This window comes from Ranitomeya imitator, chromosome 4 (assembly GCF_032444005.1).
Source record: "Ranitomeya imitator isolate aRanImi1 chromosome 4, aRanImi1.pri, whole genome shotgun sequence".
Lineage (NCBI taxonomy): Eukaryota > Metazoa > Chordata > Amphibia > Anura > Dendrobatidae > Ranitomeya > Ranitomeya imitator.
The window spans coordinates 222,070,346-222,095,436 of record NC_091285.1 but is presented as its reverse complement, the minus strand read 5'-3'; positions in this window follow the sequence as shown (position 1 = coordinate 222,095,436).

Below are 25,091 nucleotides of genomic sequence, written 5' to 3'. Positions count from 1 at the left end.
AAAAAATTAAATTTTTTTTCAAGGTATGAGGCAGTAACGCACCCTGAGCTGAATCCAACCGGCTATGGCTGCACACAGACTACAGGACGAGCTGCGCTCACACAGATACCATGCAGACAGCCGTAAACGGCGCTGCAAGGCCCAAAAAAACCCCTCTAGGTTATCCTATGTAGTGTTTTTCCACAATTTAGCTGGAGACGGGTGGAAAAACACTAATAGGAAATTTGAGAAAAAATGTGCAGCAGGCTGCACTATGAGCAAAAAAGGACAACTGTGTGAGGCAGTGTGAACCCCCCCTGAGCTGAATACAACCGGGTATATGGCTGCACACAGACTACAGAGTGAGCTGCACACACACACACAGAGACCTTGCAGAACGCTGTTAAAACAGCGCTGCAAGGCAAGAGCAAGGTGAACAGTGAAGAACACAGCGTTTTTCTAAATTAGCCTTTGGAAAGGGAAATAAAGCAATTAGCTATCTCAACTGGCCCTCAGTTAGAACACAGCGTCCTGTCCCTAACTGAAATCACAGCAGAGTGAGCGCAAAATGGTGGCAGCGTTTTTTATAGTGCAGAGTGACATCATTTCAGCAGCCAATCACAGCCTTGCCAGTACTTACATGCCCACCATGCTAAACAGGATGTGCCCACACTTCCAATCATTCCTCATTGGCTGCTGCGTTCAGTTTGAATTCTGGGAACTTCCGATTCCGGTATCCGATACGCGGGAAGTATCGGAATTCGGTATCGGAATTCCGATACCGCAAATATCGGCCGATACCCGATACTTGCGGTATCGGAATGCTCAACACTACATATGAGACATGGTCAAGACACCAAAAAATAAAGTTTATTAACGAGAAACATTAGTAACATGTCAGAAAATAACTGGTACAGATAAAATAACAACAGGACATTTACACAACATTGTCCTGCCATGACACATGTCCAATATCCGAATCAAAAAAGGCAGCAAATTGGTTCCACATGTGGCCAACTTCAGCTGTTGACCACAGCGGGTAAAGCTGGTAATCGGGCAGTGGGTGTGCAACTGGTTCATCCAGTTCAATGTTGGGCGACTCCTTAACCATTATGTAATTGTGCAGAACCACATAGGCTTTGACAACCTCGTCGACTGTCTCCATTTTTAAATTAATGGCTGATGCAAGAATGCGCCATTTCGAGACTAGAATCCCAAAAGGTACACTCTACAGTTCTTTGGGCCCTGGTCAGTCTGTAGTTAAAGATCATTTTAGTGTGGTTCAAGTCCCAACTGGAATATAGCTTCAGCAGGTTTTCACACATCTGAAAGGCCTCATCCCCTACCATAACAAATGGCATCGGTGGACCTTGAGTGCTGAGGAAAGGTTGTGGCCATGGAAAATTAAAATTTTTGCCATACACACGGCGGCCCATATCCGAGTTCTTGAAAGACTGGGAATCATTGCCATGGCCAAAAGCTCCAGTATCCACGGCAATGAAGCGACAGTCCGCATCGGCTATTGCCGTGAGCACAACAGAAAAATATTTTTTATAGTTGAAGTACTCCGATCCTGTTCTGGCTGGTTTGTTAATGCGGATGTGCTTTCCATCCACCGCTCCCAAACAGTTGGGGAAATCACACACACTCCAGAATTTTTCTGCAATTCCAATCCACATGTCCAAGGTGGGTAGGGGTATAAACTCATCGCGGAGTACATTCCACAAAGCCCGACAGGTGTCCGCAACTATTCCCGACAGGGTGGATATTCCAAGCCGGTATTGGAAGTGGAGGGATGATAAACTCTCTCCGGTTGCCAGAAATCTGGAAGAAAATAAATAATAAAAAAAATTACAATCAATTATATTTATGGTGTTGTTATGCTAAAGACAAAAAGGAAAATACCAAACAAAAAAACATGTCAGAACGCCCAAAATTAGCACTGGCATTGGTTTAGATTTCTTACGTACCTTAATGTAACCAGCAGACGTTCCTCTGGTGGAATCGCTCTACGGAGCTGGGTGTCCTATCTCCGTATGGCTCCTTGGACATGAGCAAGCAAATCCCAGAACGAGTCTTGCGACTTCCTTGTATATTCCGGGAATTTGCCCGGGTTGGTATTAAGCTCGCCATACAGAGTGTGATAGGCTACACATCTCTCACGTAATTCAATAATGGGGTGTCTCCAAAAATGCCTACGACGTCTCCTTCTCCATCTTTTGTGAAGATCCATCTTGAAACAGGATACAGGAGCAAAATCTAAAGATTTCAGCTGTTCAAAGGTCTATATAAAGGTATCCCATAATACACACCCTCTGTAGTCACATTGGCGGTGTCTGGTTATCTAGATTTTTCTCCTGTAAAATTTGTCACCAAAAACGCAAACGCAGGCAAAAACGCAAACTAAAGCGTACAAAAGCGGCATTTTTTTAACCGCATGCGTTCCCACATGCCTCAAAAAAACACTTCGTTTGTACGTGTTTATATGCATTTTTTCCTGCACTTGCGGATGCGGATTAAACGCTGTGGATTCTAACGCAAATGTGAAACTAGCCTTAGAGCTTTGCAGTCCACTGCAAAATAAATAGCTGCAGTAGTTGACCACATTTTTTTGGGGGGTGAAATAGTTGACTACACTTTCATCCATAGAGTATTATGTGCTTTGTGGTACATTTTGGTGGTATATTAGACTTCAAAAACGTATTTAAAATGTTTTTGTATTCAATTACTAATCTATATAGTTATTTGGTGTTTTCTGCTATATTTCAGTAGTAAATAATACTCCAAAAAACGTTGAAAAATATTTCTGGGTTCAATTAGTCATCCATAGGGTGCTTTTTGTTACATTTCGGTGGTATATAACATTTCAATATTTTATGGACTGAGTTTGTCATCCATATAGTATTACGTGCTATGTGTTACATTTTGATGTTACACAACACTCCAAAAAGTAAAAAAAAAATCTGGATTCAATTAGTCATCTGTAAAGTATTACGTGCTTTGTAGGTATGAGTGAACGTGTTCGGTGATACTTGGATATCACTCAAATCCTGCCCCGCATGGTTGGTGCCTGTTACACAGTGAATAAGGTTGTGGGATTGCCTGCAAGTCACTGTAATGCTGCTTAATGTTACATTTGAGTGGTATATAATCAAAATTTTTTGAGAATTCAGTAAGTCATCTATAAAGTATTACGTGATTTGTGTTACATTTCGATGGTATATAACACTGCAAAAAAATGTTCAATCATTTTTCTGGATTAATTTAGTCATCCATAGAGTATTACGTGCTTTGTCTTATAAACCAGTGGTATATAATAGGGATGAGCAAACGTGCTCGGTGATACTCTGATATCACTCGAGCATCAGAGTGCTCGGATGTGCTTGTTAATCAGTGAGCAATTGGCTTTGCTCAAATTCAAAATCGAATCCCGCCCTAAATCTTTGGAACTTGTTATGCAACCAATAAGCATGCAGGGATTGCCTGTGATTCACTGTAATGCCGTAGCCATCTTAATTGTGGCATTACTGCGATTGGCTAGCCATCTGACATTATCAGAGCTTATAAAGGGACAGGGGCCGCCTGGCTCAACATACTGATGCCATTGCACAGCTCTGTGACATTTTAAATTGGAGGGAGTGATTGTCTATGCCTGTGTGCACAGTATAATGAATCGGAGGCCTGTAGTGTTGATACTGGTGCTGAAGCTGAACCATCATACTAACAGTCCTACTAATGGCTAATCATTTGCTTTGCTGTTTCAATCACATACAATCTACATTTAGCCTAGGGAGGGAAAGAGTCACAGGAGCAGGGAGAATGGCTAAATACAATCAGTAAACAGGGACTGAGGCCGTGCAGACCATTGCAAAATATATAGCTGCAGTTTTTTGTTGTTTGGCCTAAAAATTTGGAATATATTTTTATCTATCAAGTATTCTGAGCTTTGAAGTATTTTTTGATCTCTAAAACTGAGAAAAGGCTTATAAAAATGTTTTTGGCTTCCATTTCTCAGCCATACAGTGTTGGTTGGTCTGTGAAAATTTCTGTGATCTCAAACTGAGAAAAAGCTTTTAGAAAATGCATTGCAGTAGCGTTACATTCATCCTGACCCAAAAAAAAAAAAGAGTACTAGATGTTCACCCTGCTGGACACACAGTACAAGGAGAACTTTGTATCTCTTCGTCTTGAGGTGGAGAGGTCTTCTAAAATGGTGCTATACCAGAAGGCCATTGGGGAAAATATGTTGAAAAAATTCCCATCAGACAACGCTAGTGGCAGGGAGCAGGCTTCTTTGTCCAACCAAGGAGGAGAAGCCAGGGAGGCACAGAGAAAAGGCAGGGATACACTGTCAAAGGCATGTACAAATTTCATGACAAGAGCACAGCATCCAGTGTCTGATAACTGCGTATTTTTGACAAGGATGGAAAAGTTTTTAAAAATGGTCAAAGAATATCTGGGCAACCAAATCAGCATACTCCCTAATTCCTCTGCAACTTTAACTATTGGGTCTCAAAGCTGGACACCTAGCATGAGCTGTCCCTCTATGCCTTGGAGGTGTTGTGCTGCCCTGCCACTAACGTCTTGTCTGAGCCGTTTTTTAGTGCTGAGCAGGAGGGGAGTCATAACACACAGGCACTTTCACCTGTCAACAGAAAATGCAGACTGACTTACTCTCATAAAAATTAACAAAATCTGGATTAGTCAGCACTTTTCCACAACACAAGATGACAGCAGCACATAAAATGTTTGCAATATTCAATATTTTAATGAAGCCCACTAATTATTGCCTTATTGGGGTCTTTGGATGACCCTCCTAATAATTGTCTAGCTTGGCACTTTATGCAAAGTCTTTATGACTGTATAAGTTCAACTACACTTTCAAAATATTTTCGTTCAAAAATTTTTTATGGATTCAATGACTCATAAACAAAAAAATATATATTAAAATAAACAAAAAAACAAACAAACAAGAAAAAAATAGTGTTGGATTACTCCTTCCTTGCCCTTTCCATCTACCACACCACTACCTCAACCTACTCCTCCACTTGGATTTCCATCTCCTATTTCAAGATAATTTATTTTTTTTATTCTGTTATTTTAAGTCATTTCCCTATCCAAATTTATTTGCAGGGCAATTGCTCTGCTCTTACCCCCATTTAGATTCCTTTTACAGCCCCCTAGCCCTTACTATGACCATGAGCCATTTTAAAGCACTAAAGTCACCATTGAATTCTATTGAGTTTCGGTCCGGGGACAAGTTCGAATACTGAACAGAATTTTTAATTTTAGTTCAGCCGAACTCAACAAACCTTAACATCCATGGGTCCACTCATCCCTATGCTGTAAGCGAGTAAAAGCTTCAATATAAAGTACGTGGTTTTTTATTGTTTTCTGTATCATCTGAACATAATTATTTCTAACGCTCAGGAGAGATGATCAGAAAAGGTCATTTTTCAAACCTATTTTGTTGACCTAGTTTTTTTTGTTTGTTACATACACTTTGCAGAACAATTTATTTACCTGTCATAGTATTTGTCTTGTTCTTATTCATGCTGTGTGAGCATTTCTAAAGACTTATTAATTCATAGCTGCCAAAAACTCTTATTGAACAAAACTGATTTACTTTGGTTGCTGAAAAAATAACTGTTAGTTGTATACAAGTACATTTACATCTGCTAGTATTATAGAATTTATTGTCACAAATTGAATGAAATAATGACAAAAAACCCTCTGTCTTTTCAAATGTTCAGCATTACTTTTGCTGTAGTTCTGAATAACATAACCCTTTTTTTGCAGTGATTTTGCACATATTTCTGAAAAAATGCCACTAAACTACCATATGTGAAAGCACCATAAGGCGGGGGTTGGGGCAGTGTGGCCTAGAAGCCTCATATGGCTCCTAATGTACCATAAATCATTGGAATATACTGTACATGCTGTTCTATGTCACAATATTTGCTTGCCTAATGTAAAGAACAGTCATCAATGGATGAGAGCTCCAATTCTTGCACAAATCATATACAGTACAAGTCTGGAAGATACATGTGGGTGTACTGTGTTAGCTAATTCACATGTAATTTCCAAGACAGAGAAAATAGGAGTAGTATGCAGCTAGGACTACTGGTGTGGTTGACAGGTATGTATAGTGCGGAACAGCTGGCACTTTTATAGAATTAATGTCCGGCAGTAGGAGTTTTAATGTAAAGGTACCGTCACACTGAACGATATCGCTAGCGATCCGTGACGTTGCAGCGTCCTGGCTAGCGATATCGTCCAGTGTGACAGGCAGCAGCGATCAGGCCCCTGCTGTGATGTCGCTGGTCGAGGAAGAAAGGCCAGAACTTTATTTCGTCGCTGGATCTCCCGCTGACATTGCTGGCTCGGCGTGTGTGACACCGATTCAGCGATGTCTTCGCTGGTAACCAGGGTAAACATCGGGTTACTAAGCGCAGGACCGCGCTTAGTAACCCGATGTTTACCCTGGTGACCAGTGTAAATGTAAAAAAACAACCACTACATACTTACCTACCGCTGTCTGTCCTCCGGCGCTGTGCTTCTCTGCTCTGGCTGTGAGCGCCGGGCAGCCGGAAAGCACAGCGGTGACGTCACCGCTCTGCTTTCCGGCTGCTGTGCTCACAGCCAGAGCAGAGATGCAGAGCGCCGAGGACAGACAGCGGTAGGTAAGTATGTAGTGGTTGTTTTTTTACTTTAACGATGGTAACCAGGGTAAACATCGGGTTACTAAGCGCGGCCCTGCGCTTAGTAACCCGATGTTTACCCTGGTTACCGGCATCGTTGGTCGCTGGAGAGCTGTCTGTGTGACAGCTCTCCAGCGACCAAACAGCGACGCTGCAGCGATCCGGATCGTTGTCGGTATCGCTGCAGCGTCGCTTAGTGTGACGGTACCTTAAGATGTGTAAAAACTTGTTACTGTATTACTCCTTGTGCAGACCTAAGGGAACTACAAACAATTGATATTCATTTTATTTTCTTGTATTCAACGGGGTCCGGTTGATGTGTCCTTGAATTCTTGTATCATGCATCGCCCCACCTTCACTTTGCACTTGGCATAACAGAGTAAATATAATAGAAATCAGTAAAGAAAAAATACTGTTTTTGCTTTTCTAACATTTATTTTACCTGCCAGAGAGTTCAGAGTCATTAAAATGGCAGAATAGGTACATGACATGTATAGAAGTCATCTTTAGTAGCTGTTTTGGATCATGTTTCCATCCTGTTCTAATGTAATTTCCAAGAATGTGAACAGATATAATGTCTGGTGCCTAACCAAACCATTTTCTTCAAATTTGTTCTGAAAAGTAAACATAGCTTGTTATGGACAAGTATCATCAATTAAGCATTTCAAACTAAGTGGGAACTAATTACATCAACTATGCAACCTTCCTGCATCTCATCTCCAGTTATCTAGTACACATTTTTAGAAAATGTTACTATTTTCAAGAAAGTCTTTCAGACCTTTTCACAAATTTCCTATTCTAAAATCCTTCGAAAGAAAATTCTCACTACTCTAAAAGTGCAGAAACTCCTTCCATGATGATGGAAAACATTACTTATTGTAGATACAGTGGGTGTTAAGCATCTTGAGCGTGTTGAGTGGCCTCAGATGACTTTGGGCTTGGTGGTCTATTTAACCTATCCATTTAAAAAAAAAATCTTTTCCTACAAAAGGGTTATAACTTTTTTTAGTTTTCTATGGACAAAGTCATATTAACACTAGGACTACTGGACTCGTGAACCCTGATTAGAACTACTGCAAGTAAGTAGTCAAAATGACTATACCAGTAGTCCTAGTGTTAAGGCTTATTTGTGAATCAAGCTGTAGTTTAGCTTTGAGTTATTCCATTTATTTTGTCACATAATGTACTGACAAATAGAAAAAATTCCATTTGGGCATGTTCTATGGGTCAGATGGATATAGTTTATTTTTGTATTTTACTACATAAATTAATAAAAACATAAACGCAGTTTTTGTAGTTCGCGTTGCATATTCTGAAAGCCGAACCCTCCTAACTTTAGGTCAATAGAGTTGTATAGGGGCTTCTTTTAAGTCGAAGGAGCGGTGGACTTGGATTGTTTTTTATGCAACTTTATTATCTGTTTGCTCTACTTTTAGGGTATATCAGTCAAGTTTGTGCCATCTTTGAGAAACTGTAGCCACCTGTCTGAGTAGTTTTAACTTAAGTAATACCTGTTTTAATTTGAATGCTCTGTGTCCTTTGTATATTCTAACCATCCTAAAGTGAGGTAAAGTGTTTGAGGTCAAAGCAATGCACTATAAATTAACCCTTTTACAAACTGCCATCCTTAGAGAAAACAATACGCTTAGGCTGCCGATTTGAGTATTTGGTCAGTATTTTACATCAGTATCTGTAAGCCAAAACCAGGAGTGGGTGATAAATGCAGAAGTGGTGCATATGTTTCTATTATACTTTTCCTTTATTTGTTCCACTCCTGGTTTTGGCTTACAAATACTGATGTAAAATACTGACCAAATACTGATAGTGTGACGGCAGCCTTACACAAACTGTCATCTCCTTAATAAGTTAGCGACAAACGATATGTCTTTTACCTGTGTTTTGAGGGAATAGGAGCTGTATACTATAGCTGACACCCTGCTGCATCAGACACGATCGATCGTTATTGACACTGACCATAGCTGTTTAACCCCTTAGATGCTGCTGTCAATAGAGACTACAGCATTACATGGTTAATAGTGTGTGGGGGCACCTTTAACCCCATCAACATCCTGAGATCATGATTATGGGGCCCTGATGGTTGCCATGGCAATTAATAACCAAAGATCATATAAAGAATTTATTAACTTTTTTGTGACTATCTGAATTGAAAGAATCATACAAAGTTTAAATATTGGTAATTTTTAAAGTTTTTCTCAAATTTCTGATATTACTGAAATGTTTATAAATAAATCCAAAACATATCATTCACATATAATGTGTCACAAAAAAAAACAATATAAAAATCACCGGGATATGTTGAAACATTCCAGAGTTATTGCCACATAAATTGACACATGACAAATTTGAAATAAATTGGCCTGGTCATTAAAGGGTTAAAGAATGAAAGTCTTTATTTTTTTTAATAATGAACAGTATACACTCTAAATACAATATAGCATGTGATTGTCTTGCAAAGCCTTATAAGTGACGATTATTTTATTCAACTTTTCTTAAATCACAAATGTATTGCACTGCGTGCTTGCTATCTAACTCGGTTTACTCTGGTTTTGCACTAGTAAAATATCTAAAAAATTAAAATATATAAAAATAATAGTGAGTTAGACTTGTGTAAGCCATCCAATAACCAACATTTGTTCTGTTTTATTGATTTTAATGTTCCATATCATTCAACATAATTATGTTTTACTAGATGGCAGCCCGATTCTAAAGAATCGGGAGTCTAGAATCCATATATACTTTATTTATTCAAATGTAAGAATAATACAATTAATAAATAATAGTAAGAAAGAACAAAAATAATAGGCAGTATATGGAGAAAACACCAAACAAAAGTTCAAAATTGGTGTGAAAATGTCACTGAACCACTTCACAACTAAATATATATAGTTTTGGTAAATGGTATTATCATTTTTTTGACGAAATTCGGCAGGAGCTTGAAGAGCAACGTCACTGGGCCCGCCTCCACGCAGTAGAAACTTGCTGTGAGGTAAAAATTCAAAAATCACACCAAAATGGCGGGCGGAGTGTGTCACAGTACGGCACGTTTCTGATTGGTCGCTCACAGCAGGCGGCAACCAATCAGACACTGGACACTGTTGACGTCACTTATCTCCGGACATTAGCTCCGGACATTAGCTCCGGACATTAGCTCCGGACATTAGCTCCGGACATTATCTCCGCACATTAGCTCCGGACATTAGCTCCGGACATTAGCTCCGGACAAAGCCACGGAAGTTGGCACAAATTGCAGGAAGTAGTATTCTAGGCAATTAATCTCCGGACATTAGCTCCGGACATTAGCTCCGGACATTAGCTCCGGTCAAAGCCACGGAAGTTGGCACAAATTGCAGGAAGTAGTATTCTAGGCAATTATATATTAGACTAGATGGAGGCCCGATGCAAGGGCGGTAATGTCACAATGGGGGCAGGTTTTGCAGCGTTGAGGACCTCTTGTCTGTGTCTGACCATGTACAGAACACACCACAGCTCCTAGATAGGGGAGGAAGCAAAAGACAATACTGACATTAAAGCAGGAGATCACAGAGGATACATTTTGTGAGGTAAAAATATGAAATGTGAAATATTTTACCTGACAAAATGAATCCTCTGTGATCCCCTGTTGTAATGTCATTATTGTCTTTTGCTTCCTCCCCTGCCAAGGAGATGTGGTATGCTCTGTACATGGTCAGACACAGACAATTTTTTAAATTAACTTTCTTTGTGGGATAACCCCTTTAATGTGACCGGTTTCCTCTACGTGTAGACACGTCGTGCATCTGCCGCCGGGATCAGTGGAATGATTCACTGCGCCTGCGCGGAATTCACACAGGCACAGTAAATCAGACCGCTGCCATCTTTGTCAAAAGCAGGAACACATGAGCCATGCGCACAGTGAAAAGCCTGTAGGGACATGTTCACACCACCAAGAGACTGAAGACACAAAAAAAGCACAGTAAAACAACAAAATACTTGTTGCAAAAAAATCACAGTAAACAGCAAGTGATAGTAAAAGGATGGAAAAACACAGGGTATTTGGTTGATACGTTTTTTGCAAAAAATTATTAAATTATTTAAAACAGGAACACATGAGCCATGCCATCTGCGCATGCGCTCCTCCTGTACAATGATGGCGGTGGTCAGGGAATCATTCAGCTGATCCCGGAGGCGGTGTCTTTGTGACGGTGTCCTGCTGATGGTATCACTCAAGAGGCTGCGTACGGCGTATACAGTGTGTGTGTGTGTTGCGTACAGCATATACAGTGTATGTGTGGTGCATACAGCATACACAGTGTGTTTGTGTGTATGGTGCATACTATGTATACAGTGTGTGTGTTTGTGGTGCAATGGTGTTCCGCTGGTGGTACCGCGCAAGAAGCTGGTGCCACCAGCAGTTTCCATATTGAGACACCCATCACTTCCGCCGCTTGGAATTCTGGGATCCGGACACACCTGGACGGAACAGAATGTGAAGACATTACAAAGTAAGTATATATTAAGAAAATATCTGGAGTGTATCCTGATCTAGTCACAGTTGAAGTATTCACAGGACAGTTCACTTCCAAGGAGTGGGGAGAACATTACTGCCACACTGATACTTATAACTGTACCATGCCTCTAAGGCTAGGTTCACATTTGTGGTTGAGTCTGCAGCGTTTCATACGCAACCACAAACGCATGGCAAAACGCATGCAAACACATGATAACTGTTGTGAATTCTGTGGCCAAGCTCCCTCCTGTGGTCGAGAGTGGTACTTCGGCTGGTTCTGTCTATGAGCTTCTTTTGGTGGATGAGAGTGGTACTGCGGCTTCTGAGTTTCCTTCCTCAGGTGATGAGGTTAAGTCGTTAGGTGCTGCTCTATTTAACTCCACCTGGTGCTTTGATCCTGGCCTCCAGTCAATGTTCTAGTATTGGTCTTGCTTCCTCCTGGATCGTTCCTGTGGCCTGTCTATCTTGCATAAGCTAAGTTTTGCTTGTGTTATTTTTTGTTTGCTATTTTTTTCTGTCCAGCTTGCTATATTGGTTTTTCTTGCTTGCTGGAAGCTCTGAGACGCAGAGGGAGCACCTCCGTACCGTTAGTCGGTGCGGAGGGTCTTTTTGCCCCTCTGCGTGGTTGTTTGTAGGTTTTTAGTGTTGACTGCAAAGCAATCTTTCCTATCCTCGGTCTATTCAGTAAGTCGGGCCTCACTTTGCTAAATCTATTTAATCTCTGTGTTTGTATTTTCATCTTACTCACAGTCATTATATGTGGGGGGCTGCCTTTTCCTTTGGGGAATTTCTCTGAGGCAAGGTAGGCTTATTTTTCTATCTTCAGGGCTAGTTAGTTTCTCAGGCTGTGCCGAGTTGCATAGGGAGCGTTAGGCGCAATCCACGGCTACCTCTAGTGTGGTGTGTTAGGATTAGGGATTGCGGTCAGCAGAGTTCCCACGTCTCAGAGCTCGTCCTTTGTTTTTGGTAATTGTCAGGTCACTTTGTGTGCTCTGAACTTCAATGTCCATTGTGGTTCTGAATTACCTGTTCATAACAGTACAGGAGGCCCAAAGTACTAATGCTTCTCAATAGAGGGAAAAGAGAAGTTCTGAGACCATTTTTTTTTCTTTGCACTGTGTTCTGTCTTTCTTTTCCCCTTTACATCAGGGTGGTTCAGAACACAGGTGTGGACATGGAGATTCAATGTCTGATCTCTTTGATGGATAATCTCGCTATAAATTTACAGAATATTCAAGATTTAGTGGTTCAGAATCCTATGTTAGAACCTAAGATTCCTATTCCTGAGTTATTTTCTGGAGATAGAGCAAAGTTTTTGAATTTTAAAAATAATTGTAAACTATTTCTGGCTTTGAAACCCCGCTCCTCTGGTGACCCAGTTCAACAAGTTAATATCATTATTTCTTTATTACGTGGCGACCCTCAAGACTGGGCATTTTCCCTTGCGCCAGGAGATCCTGCATTATGTAATATTGATGCATTTTTTCTGGCGCTCGGATTGCTGTACGATGAACCTAATTCAGTAGATCAGGCGGAGAAAAATTTGCTGGCTCTGTGTCAGGGTCAGGATGAGATAGAGATTTATTGTCAGAAGTTTAGAAAGTGGTCCGTGCTCACTCAATGGAATGAATGTGCGCTGGCAGCTATTTTCAGAAAGGGTCTCTCTGAAGCCCTTAAGGATGTCATGGTGGGATTTCCTATGCCTGCTGGTCTGAATGAGTCTATGTCTTTGGCCATTCAGATCGGTCGACGCTTGCGCGAGCGTAAATCTGTGCACCATTTGGCGGTATTATCTGAGCATGAACCTGAGCCTATGCAGTGCGATAGGACTTTGACCAGAGCTGAACGGCAAGAACACAGACGTCGGAATGGGCTGTGTTTCTACTGTGGTGATTCCACTCATGCTATCTCCGATTGTCCTAAGCGCACTAAGCGGTTCGCTAGGTCTGCCACCATTGGTACGGTACAGTCGAAATTTCTTTTGTCCGTTACTTTGATCTGCTCTTTGTCTTCCTATTCTGTCATGGCATTTGTGGATTCAGGCGCTGCCCTGAATTTGATGGACTTGGAGTTTGCTAGGCGCTGTGGGTTTGTCTTGGAGCCCTTGCAGTGTCCTATTCCATTGAGAGGAATTGATGCTACGCCTTTGGCCAAGAATAAGCCTCAGTATTGGACCCAGCTGACCATGTGCATGGCTCCTGCGCACCAGGAGGATATTCGCTTTCTGGTGTTGCATCATCTGCATGATGTGGTCGTGTTGGGGTTGCCATGGCTACAAGTCCATAACCCAGTATTAGATTGGAAATCAATGTCTGTGTCCAGCTGGGGTTGTCAGGGGGTACATGGTGATGTTCCATCTCTGTCTATCTCATCATCCACCCCTTCTGAGGTCCCAGAGTTCTTGTCTGATTACCGGGATGTATTCGATGAGCCCAAGTCCAGTGCCCTACCTCCGCATAGGGATTGTGATTGTGCTATCGATTTGATTCCTGGTAGTAAGTTTCCTAAGGGTCGACTGTTTAATTTATCTGTACCTGAGCACGCCGCTATGCGGAGTTACGTGAAGGAGTCTTTGGAGAAGGGTCATATTCGCCCGTCATCGTCGCCATTGGGAGCGGGGTTCTTTTTTGTGGCCAAGAAGTATGGGTCGCTGAGACCTTGTATTGATTACCGCCTTCTTAATAAAATTACGGTCAAATTTCAGTACCCCTTGCTGCTGCTGTCTGATTTGTTTGCTCGGATTAAGGGGGCTAGTTGGTTCACCAAGATAGATCTTCGTGGTGCGTATAATCTTGTGCGTATTAAACGGGGCGATGAATGGAAAACAGCATTTAATACGCCCGAAGGACATTTTGAGTACCTGGTTATGCCATTCGGACTTTCTAATGCTCCATCAGTGTTTCAGTCCTTTATGCATGACATCTTCCGAGAGTACCTGGATAAATTCCTGATTGTATACTTGGATGATATTTTGGTCTTCTCGGATGATTGGGAGTCTCATGTGAAGCAGGTCAGAATAGTGTTCCAGGTCCTGCGTGCTAATTCTTTGTTTGTGAAGGGGTCAAAGTGTCTTTTTGGTGTTCAGAAGATTTCATTTTTGGGGTTCATTTTTTCTCCTTCTACTATCGAGATGGACCCTGTTAAAGTTCAGGCCATTTATGATTGGACTCAGCCAACATCTCTGAAGAGTCTGCAGAAGTTCCTGGGCTTTGCTAATTTTTATCGTCGCTTCATCGCTAATTTTTCTAGCATTGCTAAACCGTTGACTGATTTAACCAAGAAGGGTGCTGATGTGGTCAATTGGTCTTCTGCTGCTGTGGAAGCTTTTCAGGAGTTGAAGCGTCGTTTTTCTTCTGCCCCTGTGTTGTGCCAACCAGATGTTTCGCTTCCGTTCCAGGTCGAGGTTGATGCTTCCGAAATTGGAGCAGGGGCTGTTTTGTCGCAGAGAAGTTCTGATTGCTCGGTGATGAAACCATGCGCCTTCTTTTCCAGGAAATTTTCGCCTGCTGAGCGAAATTATGATGTTGGCAATCGAGAGTTGCTTGCCATGAAGTGGGCATTCGAGGAGTGGCGTCATTGGCTTGAAGGAGCTAAGCATCGGGTGGTGGTCTTGACTGATCACAAAAACTTGACTTATCTCGAGTCTGCCAAACGGTTGAATCCTAGACAGGCTCGTTGGTCGCTGTTTTTCTCCCGTTTTGACTTTGTGGTTTCGTACCTTCCGGGCTCTAAAAATGTGAAGGCGGATGCCCTGTCTAGGAGTTTTGTGCCCGATTCTCCGGGTTTGCCTGAGCCGGCGGGTATTCTCAAAGAGGGGGTAATTTTGTCTGCCATCTCCCCTGATTTGCGGCGGGTGCTGCAAAAATTTCAGGCTAATAGACCTGACCGTTGCCCAGCGGAGAAACTGTTTGTCCCTTATAAATGGACGAGTAGAGTTATCTCTGAGGTTCATTGTTCGGTGTTGGCTGGTCATCCTGGAATCTTTGGTACCAGAGATTTGGTGGCTAGATCCTTTTGGTGGCCGTCTCTGTCGCGGGATGTGCGTTCTTTTGTGCAGTCCTGTGGGATTTGTGCTCGGGCTAAGCCCTGCTGTTCTCGTGCCAGTGGGTTGCTTTTGCCCTTGCCGGTCCCGAAGAGGCCTTGGACACATATCTCTATGGATTTTATTTCGGATCTCCCCGTCTCTCAAAGAATGTCGGTCATTTGGGTGGTTTGTGATCGCTTCTCTAAGATGGTCCATTTGGTGCCCTTGTCTAAATTGCCTTCCTCCTCTGATTTGGTGCCGTTGTTTTTCCAGCATGTGGTTCGTTTAAATGGCATTCCAGAGAACATCGTTTCTGACAGAGGTTCCCAGTTTGTTTCGAGGTTTTGGCGGGCCTTTTGTGCTAGGATGGGCATTGATTTGTCTTTTTCCTCGGCTTTCCATCCTCAGACAAATGGCCAGACTGAACGAACCAATCAGACCTTGGAAACATATCTGTGATGTTTTGTTTCTGCTGATCAGGATGATTGGGTGTCCTTTTTGCCTTTGGCTGAGTTCGCCCTTAATAATCGGGCCAGCTCGGCTACTTTGGTTTCGCCGTTTTTCTGCAATTCTGGGTTCCACCCTCGTTTCTCTTCAGGGCAGGTTGAGTCTTCGGACTGTCCTGGTGTGGATACTGTGGTGGATAGGTTGCAGCAGATTTGGACTCATGTGGTGGACAATCTGACTTTGTCCCAGGAGAAGGCTCAACGTTTCGCTAACCGCAGGCGCTGTGTGGGTCCCCGACTTCGTGTTGGGGATTTGGTTTGGTTGTCATCTCGTTATATTCCTATGAAGGTTTCCTCTCCTAAATTTAAGCCTTGTTTCATTGGTCCATATAGGATTTCTGAGGTTCTTAATCCTGTGTCTTTTCGTTTGACTCTTCCAGCTTCTTTTTCCATCCATAACGTGTTCCATAGGTCATTGTTGCAGAGATACGTGGCACCTGTGGTTCCATCTATTGATCCTCCTGCTCTGGTTTTGGTTGAAGGGGAATTGGAGTATAAGTGGAGAAGATTTTGGATTCTCGTGTTTCGAGACGGAAACTCCAGTATCTGGTTAAGTGGAAAGGTTATGGTCAGGAGGATAATTCCTGGGTCTTTGCCTCTGATGTCCATGCTGCCGATCTGGTTCGTGCCTTTCATGTGGCTCATCCTGGTCGGCCTTGGGGCTCTGGTGAGGGTTCGGTGACCCCTCCTGAAGGGGGGGGTACTGTTGTGAATTCTGTGGCCAAGCTCCCTCCTGTGGTCGAGAGTGGTACTTCAGCTGGTTCTGTCTATGAGCTTCCTTTGGTGGATGAAAGTGGTACTGCGGCTTCTGAGTTTCCTTCCTCAGGTGATGAGGTTAAGTCGTTAGGTGCTGCTCTATTTAACTCCACCTGGTGCTTTGATCCTGGCCTCCAGTCAATGTTCTAGTATTGGTCTTGCTTCCTCCTGGATCGTTCCTGTGGCCTGTCTATCCTGCATAAGCTAAGTTTTGCTTGTGTTATTTTTTGTTTGCTATTTTTTTCTGTCCAGCTTGCTATATTGGTTTTTCTTGCTTGCTGGAAGCTCTGAGACGCAGAGGGAGCACCTCCGTACCGTTAGTCGGTGCGGAGGGTCTTTTTGCCCCTCTGCGTGGTTGTTTGTAGGTTTTTGTGTTGACCGCAACGCTATCTTTCCTATCCTCGGTCTATTCAGTAAGTCGGGCCTCACTTTGCTAAATCTATTCCATCTCTGTGTTTGTATTTTCATCTTACTCACAGTCATTATATGTGGGGGGCTGCCTTTTCCTTTGGGGAATTTCTCTGAGGCAAGGTAGGCTTATTTTTCTATCTTCAGGGCTAGTTAGTTTCTCAGGCTGTGCCGAGTTGCATAGGGAGCGTTAGGCGCAATCCACGGCTACCTCTAGTGTGGTGTGTTAGGATTATGGATTGCGGTCAGCAGAGTTCCCACGTCTCAGAGCTCGTCCTTTGTTTTTGGTAATTGTCAGGTCACTTTGTGTGCTCTGAACTTCAATGTCCATTGTGGTTCTGAATTACCTGTTCATAACAGATAACGCTGCGTTTTTTATCCGCATCAACTTACGCATGACGGATAAAAAACGCAATGCTTGCACGCAGTTGCATGTGTTCACGTTGTTTATGCGCATGCGTTTTTTATGAAAAAATTTTTTAAGTAGAATTTTATTAACACAATGGGCGTGGCTCATGGGATTTCTGTATATAGACCCTTGTGCAAATGCAAGCGAACGCATGTCCTTGCGTTCCTATGCATTCTCATAGACTAATGCGTGGTTTTGATGCACTCCTTCCGCAAGCGTATGGCGGCGGAATTTTTACGCCAAAAAAATTATAACATGGTGCGACAGCTGCGCCTAGCCACAAACTGCGAAAATACGCATGCATAAGAAAACGTGGGCAAACGAATGCACCTGCGTCTACAATGTTAAAGATAGGAAATATACACACATGCGGATGTATGCGTCAGAAACGCTGCGGACACAACCGCAAATGTGAAACCAGCCTAACACATATTTCCCCTTAAGTCCAAATTTTACTGTGTAGAATGAAAGACAATGGATTTAATTACTATTTCTTGGGTGGGAGTGAGGGAGAGGGTAGACGGGATAGGTATTTTTTGTGTGTGTTTATTAAATCTGTTAGCCTTAATAAGCAATTTCCTTTTTTTCTCCTCAAATGAACATGGCATTCATTATCTATTTTAATTCTTTTATTTTTTTAACAATTGTGAAAATAGAATAGCTGTAGGATTTGTAAAATGTATTATTCTAGCAGGTAATATATGCCAACTATATAGTAAAGTTATATATGACAAGTGTAGTCAAAATAAATATGATGACATGTATCTGCTGGAGGATGATTGGTAGACCATTTGGAAGAAATGTGTGCCCAAAGAAGAAAAACAAACCTAAGGTCGAAAGAAGATGAAAAAGATCTCAAACACAAAAATAAACCGAAAGCAAGATGATACAGATTAGATATTAGAAAAAACGTTTTATCAGTGAGAGTGATCAATGTGTGGAACAGGCTGCCACGAGTAGTGGTGAGTTCTCCTTCCATGGAAATCTTCAAACAGAGGCTGAACAAAGATCTCTCTGAGATGGTTTGGTGAATCCTGCATTGAGCAGGAGGTTAGACATGATGACCCTTCAGACCCCTTCTAACTCTAATAGTCTATGATTTTATGATAAAAAGCCTTTATTACCAAACAATGGTTAAATGATGGCACTATAGAACACTATTGACCACGTAACAATAAAAACAACAATGATTATTGTATACCATGTTCCAAATTATTATGCAAATGACATTTTTCTCGGATTTTTCTAAATGGTCAGTGCAAATGACAGTGTCAGAACATTTTCTATTACCTTTTGTGCATTACTGCCCTTTTCCAAGATGGCATCTTTGGTCTCATGTGCACTGTGTCTTCCTGCTATAAAACTCCACCCCAGCCTTCAGTCTGTGCTACAGTATTCTGTCTTGCATCCAGCTCCTGACCCTGGTGGCTCCCTGGCTATATACCTGCTCCTGTGAATCTCTGTAGTTATCCTGCTACTCTGCTCTGAGTTCCTGCTGCATACACCAGTTTCCAGTAATCCTCCTTCATCTGCTGCTTGTGTTTACTTCCATCTGCATTTGCTGGATATGTAAGCAGTTTCTGCTCTCCAAAAACCTGAGACTATTACCCAGGCCTCCCTGGTTGAGCTAAGATATTATTTGAACTGCCTTATAAGCATATCTATCTATGTTTGGACTAAACAAGGACTTATTCGTGTCAAGTATCCTTAAGAATAATTGTGCTTCATAGACTTTTTGCGTGTTTGCATTTTCCTCTGAAGTTCCCTATAGACTGCTAAGCTGCGTTAAATATTTACTCCAAGTGTTATGGACTTGAGTTTCTCTCTGCACCTGTTTGAATCACCGTGTGATAATATAGACTTTACCACTTATAAAACTGTGTCCTGTAGTTGTCTTGTTCCATGCAAAGAGTCTCCTGAGTTATCCCCTATAATTATTACAGACAGTCAGTCTAATAAAAGTCATCACCCGTTAGAGTATACATCGAATTTTATTGAAGAAACCTCCCAATGATAACAGTATAATCTCCAAAATGAATAAAAACTCAAAATGCACTGTTCCAAATTATTAGGCACAGTAGAATTTCTAATCATTTGATATGTTTTAAAGAACTGAAAATGCTCGTTTGTGGAATTTGCAGCATTAAGAGGTCACATTCAGTGAACAAAAAATCTATTTAACTCCAAAACATCCTAACAGGCCAAGTTATATGTGAACATAGGACCCCTTCTTTGACATCACCTTCACAATTCTTGCATCCATTGAACTTGGGAGTTTTTAGAGAGTTTCTGCTTGTATTTCTTTGCATGAAGTCAGAAAGAAACCACCGGAGACTAGACGGAGGTGGACATGACTTGGGGATGGGTGGACTGAGAACTCCTGCAGCCTTTGTTTGTATTGCAGTGTAGATTTTAAACAAGAGTGATGTTGCTTTAAGAGGAAGGAGCTTAGATGTTTGTGTTTGGTGTATTACTGTGAGGAGGGTGGGGCTTATATAGGGGAGGCAACTCTGGCTCTCCCTCTTTCTCTCACACGATGGACAGGAGGAAACATTACCCGCCCTCCCGCCCTGTTTATAATCTCTGTCCTTAAACTTTTTAATTATTGCTTGTATAATGATAAATGCTTTCTTGTATTTTTGAATTTGTCATTGTATATCTTGTACCAGGTTCAATTGTATATTGGCTATAAAGAGTTATTATTTGTGGCAACCTTCTAAGCCCAAGGGAAGGGCAATCCTTCAGCCATGGTTCCCTGGAGGTTTCCTCCACAGGGGGTTTTTCCTCTCCTGAGCGCTGTAGGATGACTCTTTGTGAGTCGGGGGTTTGCCAAGTTTAGTCCCATTAATGCTTTTGCAGGGACTCCTAATTTTTAAGTTTGCAAAAATGATTTAATTATAAAAAAAAAAGGTGTCAAATGAGACTTGGAATTTATAACCTGTCACGGCTTTGCGGTTTAGGAGTCAGGTGGAAGTTGCAGACAAGTTAAGGTGGACTCATTTTAACTAATAGAGGATGTAAAACCTCATGGTGGTGAGCAGGCTCGGCTTTGGTGGCCAGCCTCAAGGACGTTGTAATGGTAACATCAATCAGGGGCGGGCACAGTGGTTAAGCACAGGAGTGAGGATAATAGGGTCATTGGTGCCCTGAAAGTTTACTGGCTCTTCTTGAATGGCAAGCCAGTGCGTGCTGCCCCTTTATGGCTGTCTGTCCTGGTGCTGTATGTCAGACAGCTGGGGATATCGCAGTACTTGTGAATCCCAATGTACTAGCACTCCACCTGACTCCTACTGTGATTATTTAATCCTGTGATTTGAATAAAAGCTGTGGCCATTTTGACAACCAAAATAATGTGTTTTGTGTATTTATTTTAGTACCTAGGTTTACAGTAGTTATGGTGGTTTTAAGAAGGAGTGGGGTCCATCCCATATCCAAAAGTCATAGCCTCCCAGAGCTGCTGTTTTGATGTTAACTGCCTCCCACCCTCATAGATCTTTTGCTTGATGATACTCCAAAGGTTCTCTATAGGGTTGAGGTCAGGGGAAGATGGTGGCCACACCATGAGTTTATCTCCTTTATGCCCATAGCAGCCAATGACTCAGAGGAATTCTTTGCAGTATGAGATGGTGCAGAGGCGGACACTGACAGCTTGGGGCCCCTGTGCAAGAAATGTGTCTGTGGGCCCCTCTCCTTCTATGGCGACAAAGCTACTATATATATGTATATATATATATATATATATATATATATCTATATATATATATAGATATATATATATATATATATATATATATATATATATACACACACACACACATATATATAGCCACATACACATACATGTATATATATTACACAGTCTCCTTTATTATGTATGTTGCCATCCATTATTATACAGTGCCCTCTCTTGTCATGTACAGTACCATCCCTTACATATTGGATTATATAGAGCCCTGTTTTTTTATTACATACTGTCCTGTCTTGTTAGATATATAATGCAATTATGGCTGATGGAGCATGGGAATGCTTCTTTTCTAATGGAGGAGCTGATGGACTGGTCATCTGGTCACCGGCTCCTCCATCAGCAGTCATTTTACATCTAACAAGAGAGGGGACTATGTAATAAAAGAGGGCGCTGTGAATAACAAAAATAACAAGAATACACTATATAAGAGACAGCACTGTACATAACAGCAGAGGAAGCTATAAAATATGGGACAGCATCATAAAATAATAAGCGAGTACGCTATAAACTAAGGGACTGTGCTATATACGGTACTTCCTCCTAAATTCATTATAAATCCCCCTTCTTCACATCCCAATCCCCCACACCCATCTTGTCCTCCTCCCCCCCACATCCCATTATTGTCCTCTCCCCCACCCCAATCATTGCCCTTTTCACCAGCTCCATCATTGCCTTCCCCACCACCCCCATCATTGCCCTCTTCACCACCTCCATCATTGCTTTCTCCTCCACCACCCCCATTATTGTCCTTTCCACCACCACCATCATTGCCTTTTCCCCACAACTGGTGAAGTATATGCAGAAAGGACATGCTGTTAAAGGGATCCTAATGTCAAATGCATGCGGCCCAGGGGCAGCTTGAATCAGACACTGCACGATTGCAACCAGGAAGCTATACCTTTAAAAGCTGCGATATTTCAGAGTAAAAATGCTTTAAAAAGCCAGCCGGGAGGGGGGGGGGGGGGTTGGAATGTAGGCACTTCCAATAGGTGTGGGGAGTAAGCCATTACCAGACACTGATGGTGGATTATCTCACAGGAGGAAGAGGATCAGTGTTAACGTTCAAAGAGCCTGATCCTTTTCTCCACCTTTAATGTGCACAGAGGCCTTTAGTGTTAAAGTACCTTCACACTGAGCAACTTTCCAATGAGAACGACAACGATCTGTGATGTTGCAGCGTCCTGGATAGCGATCTCGTTGTGTTTGACATGCAGCAGCGATCAGGATCCCGCTGTGACATTGCTGGTCGTAGCTGAAAGTCTTTATTTGGTCGTCAGGTCGGCGTGTATCGTCATGTTTGACATCAAAAGCAACGATGCCAGCAATGGTTTTTCATGGAGCAACAACCAGCGAGAACGATAAGTGAGTCACCGTTACGTCACTGGATCGCTCCTGCATCGTTCTGCTGTTGCCATGTTTGACGTCTCCTAGCAACCTAAACAGCGACGCTGCAGCGATTGGCTCGTTGTCTATATCGCTGCAGCGTCGCTGAGTGCAACGGTACTTTTAGTTGCATAGCTGGTCCATTGAATCTCCATTGCCCAAGTTCCCAAATACACTAGGAGCTTCCATTGTTGGGGGTAGATAGACAGATAGACATGAGATAGATGGACAGACAGATATAGATAGACAGATGATAGATAATAGATATAGACAGATGATAAATAATAGCTAGTAGATAGATAGAAGATAGATAATAGAGAGAAAGATGGATAGATAGATGATAGATAGTAGATAGGTAGATAATAGATAGATGGATAGGTAATAGATAGATAGGAGATACTGTAGATAGGAGATAGATAGGAGATATGGGATGGATAGATAGACAGATAGATAAAGAGATAGTAAAATCCCATATGTTTTGCATCTTAGGCCATGTGCAGACGCTGCAGATTCCGTTGCGGAATTTTCTGCAGTGGATTTGATTAAATCCGCAGTGTAAAAAGTACTACGGATTTATCGTGGTTTTTTGTGCGGTTTCCACTGTGGTTTTAGACATCTGCGGATTTTTAATATGGAGCAGGTGCCAAACCGCTGCGGATTCCGCACAAAGAATTTCCGTGCGGTTTTTTCCACAGCATTTGCACAGCGGTTTTGTTTTCCATAGGTTAACATTGTACTGTACACCACATGGAAAACTGCTGCGGATCCGCAGCGTCAAAACCGCTGCGGATCCGCAGCAAAAACCGCAACGTGTGTACATACCCTAATACTCTGGTTCCTTTGCTGCCATAGGAGTGCAGCAGGTGGCAGAGGGGATGGTCTGCAGTGGACGACCCCCTGCATACAGCTCTCCTTGAGGATCTGCTGCCAGCCTCCTCCACAGCTTCTGCGTCTCCTAAAAGGAGCCTGGCCGTGCTGCATATGACTGCTACGAAGCTTTGGCTGTAAAGTTTATCTGACAGCAATTTGTCCGTTCTTTGTAATTGCATGCTCAGTAAAGTGAATCCAGAGGGAGGAGCGCCCCTTTTCTCCTTACCTCCCCCCAGCACATTCACCTGCTATTAATGTGACTTCACTGTCCTCTGATTCAGCTCAGCACATGCAGAGCAAGAGCTTTGTCGGAGTTGAAGTGAAGTTGCAGATCTAGCCTGAAGTCTGCAATCACGGGTGTTTAGTGTGCTGCAGAGCAGTGCAAGGGGAAGAGGAGCTCACAGGGGGGAAGAAGACTGCACACACCTACCTCCCTGGGGATCACCGTCGCTGGCAGCTTCCTCTCTCTGGCACAGCAACGCTGTGTGAGAGACGGGAAACGCCGGAAGGGAGCAGAACGGATCGCTGCATCTCAGTCCATTGCCATTTTCTTTTGCAGGCAGCGGAGCTTTCCGCACATGAGGGCAATCTGGCCAGGGCCCCTTGGAGCCTGGAGGCCAGATTGCCCTCATTATTAGCCCTCCTGCAGGGGCCCCCCTCCACCTCTGGGCCCCTGTGCAGCCGCACAGGCTTCACATGCTTTATGTCCGCCCCTGAGATGGTGCATTGTCATGCATAAAGATGATTTTGCTCCTGAAGGCACGTTTCTGCTTTTCATACCATGGAAGAAAGTTTTCAGTCAGAAACTCTATATACTTTGCAGAGGTCATTTTCACACCTTCAGGAACCTTAAAGGTCCTTACCAGCTGTTTCCCCATGATTCCGGCCCAAAACATGACTCCTCCACCTCCTTGCTGACGTCGCAGCCTTGGTGGGACATGGTGGCCATCCACCAACCATCCACTACTCCATCCATCTGGACCATCCAGGGTTGCTTGACACTCATCAGTAAACATGACTGTTTGAAAATTACTCTTCATGTATGTCTGGGCCCACTGCAACCGTTTCTGTTTGTGAACACTATAGAGGTTGCCGAATAGTAGGTTTATGCACCACAGCAAGCCTTTGTATTATCCTACACCTTGAGGTTCGAGGGACTCCAGAGGCACCAGCAGCTTCAAATATCTGTTTGCTGGTTTGTAATGGCTTTTTAGCAGCTGCTCTGTTAATCCGATGAACTTTTATAATAGATGAAATGTGGATTACATCCGCGCTGCTGCGACAAATAATAGATCCAGATATACTTGTAAGATGTTCGGGTGGTTTATTCAACGCGTTTCGAAGCTCATGGCTTCTTCTTCAGGAAGTTTCCACACAGAGATAAGATGTTCGGGTGGTTTATTCAACGCGTTTCGAAGCTCATGGCTTCTTCTTCAGGAAGTTTCCACACAGAGATATCTCTGTGTGGAAACTTCCTGAAGAAGAAGCCATGAGCTTCGAAACGTGTTGAATAAACCACCCGAACATCTTACAAGTATATCTGGATCTATTATTTGTCGCAGCAGCGCGGATGTAATCCACATTTCATCTATTATAACGGTTCTGAGAGGTTGCAGCGCCGACCTGTGGATCTGCAGCAGCTGACAAACTACACGCTTGTACTGTGTACTACCAGGTGAGCAGTTCTCTCACAATTGATCAGAAACAATCCTGGGGATAAGACCCTATTTGCGCTTTTTTTGTCTCCTATCTTTCAATACTAATCCGATGAACTTGCCTTTTATAAACCTTCCTTTATCAGCA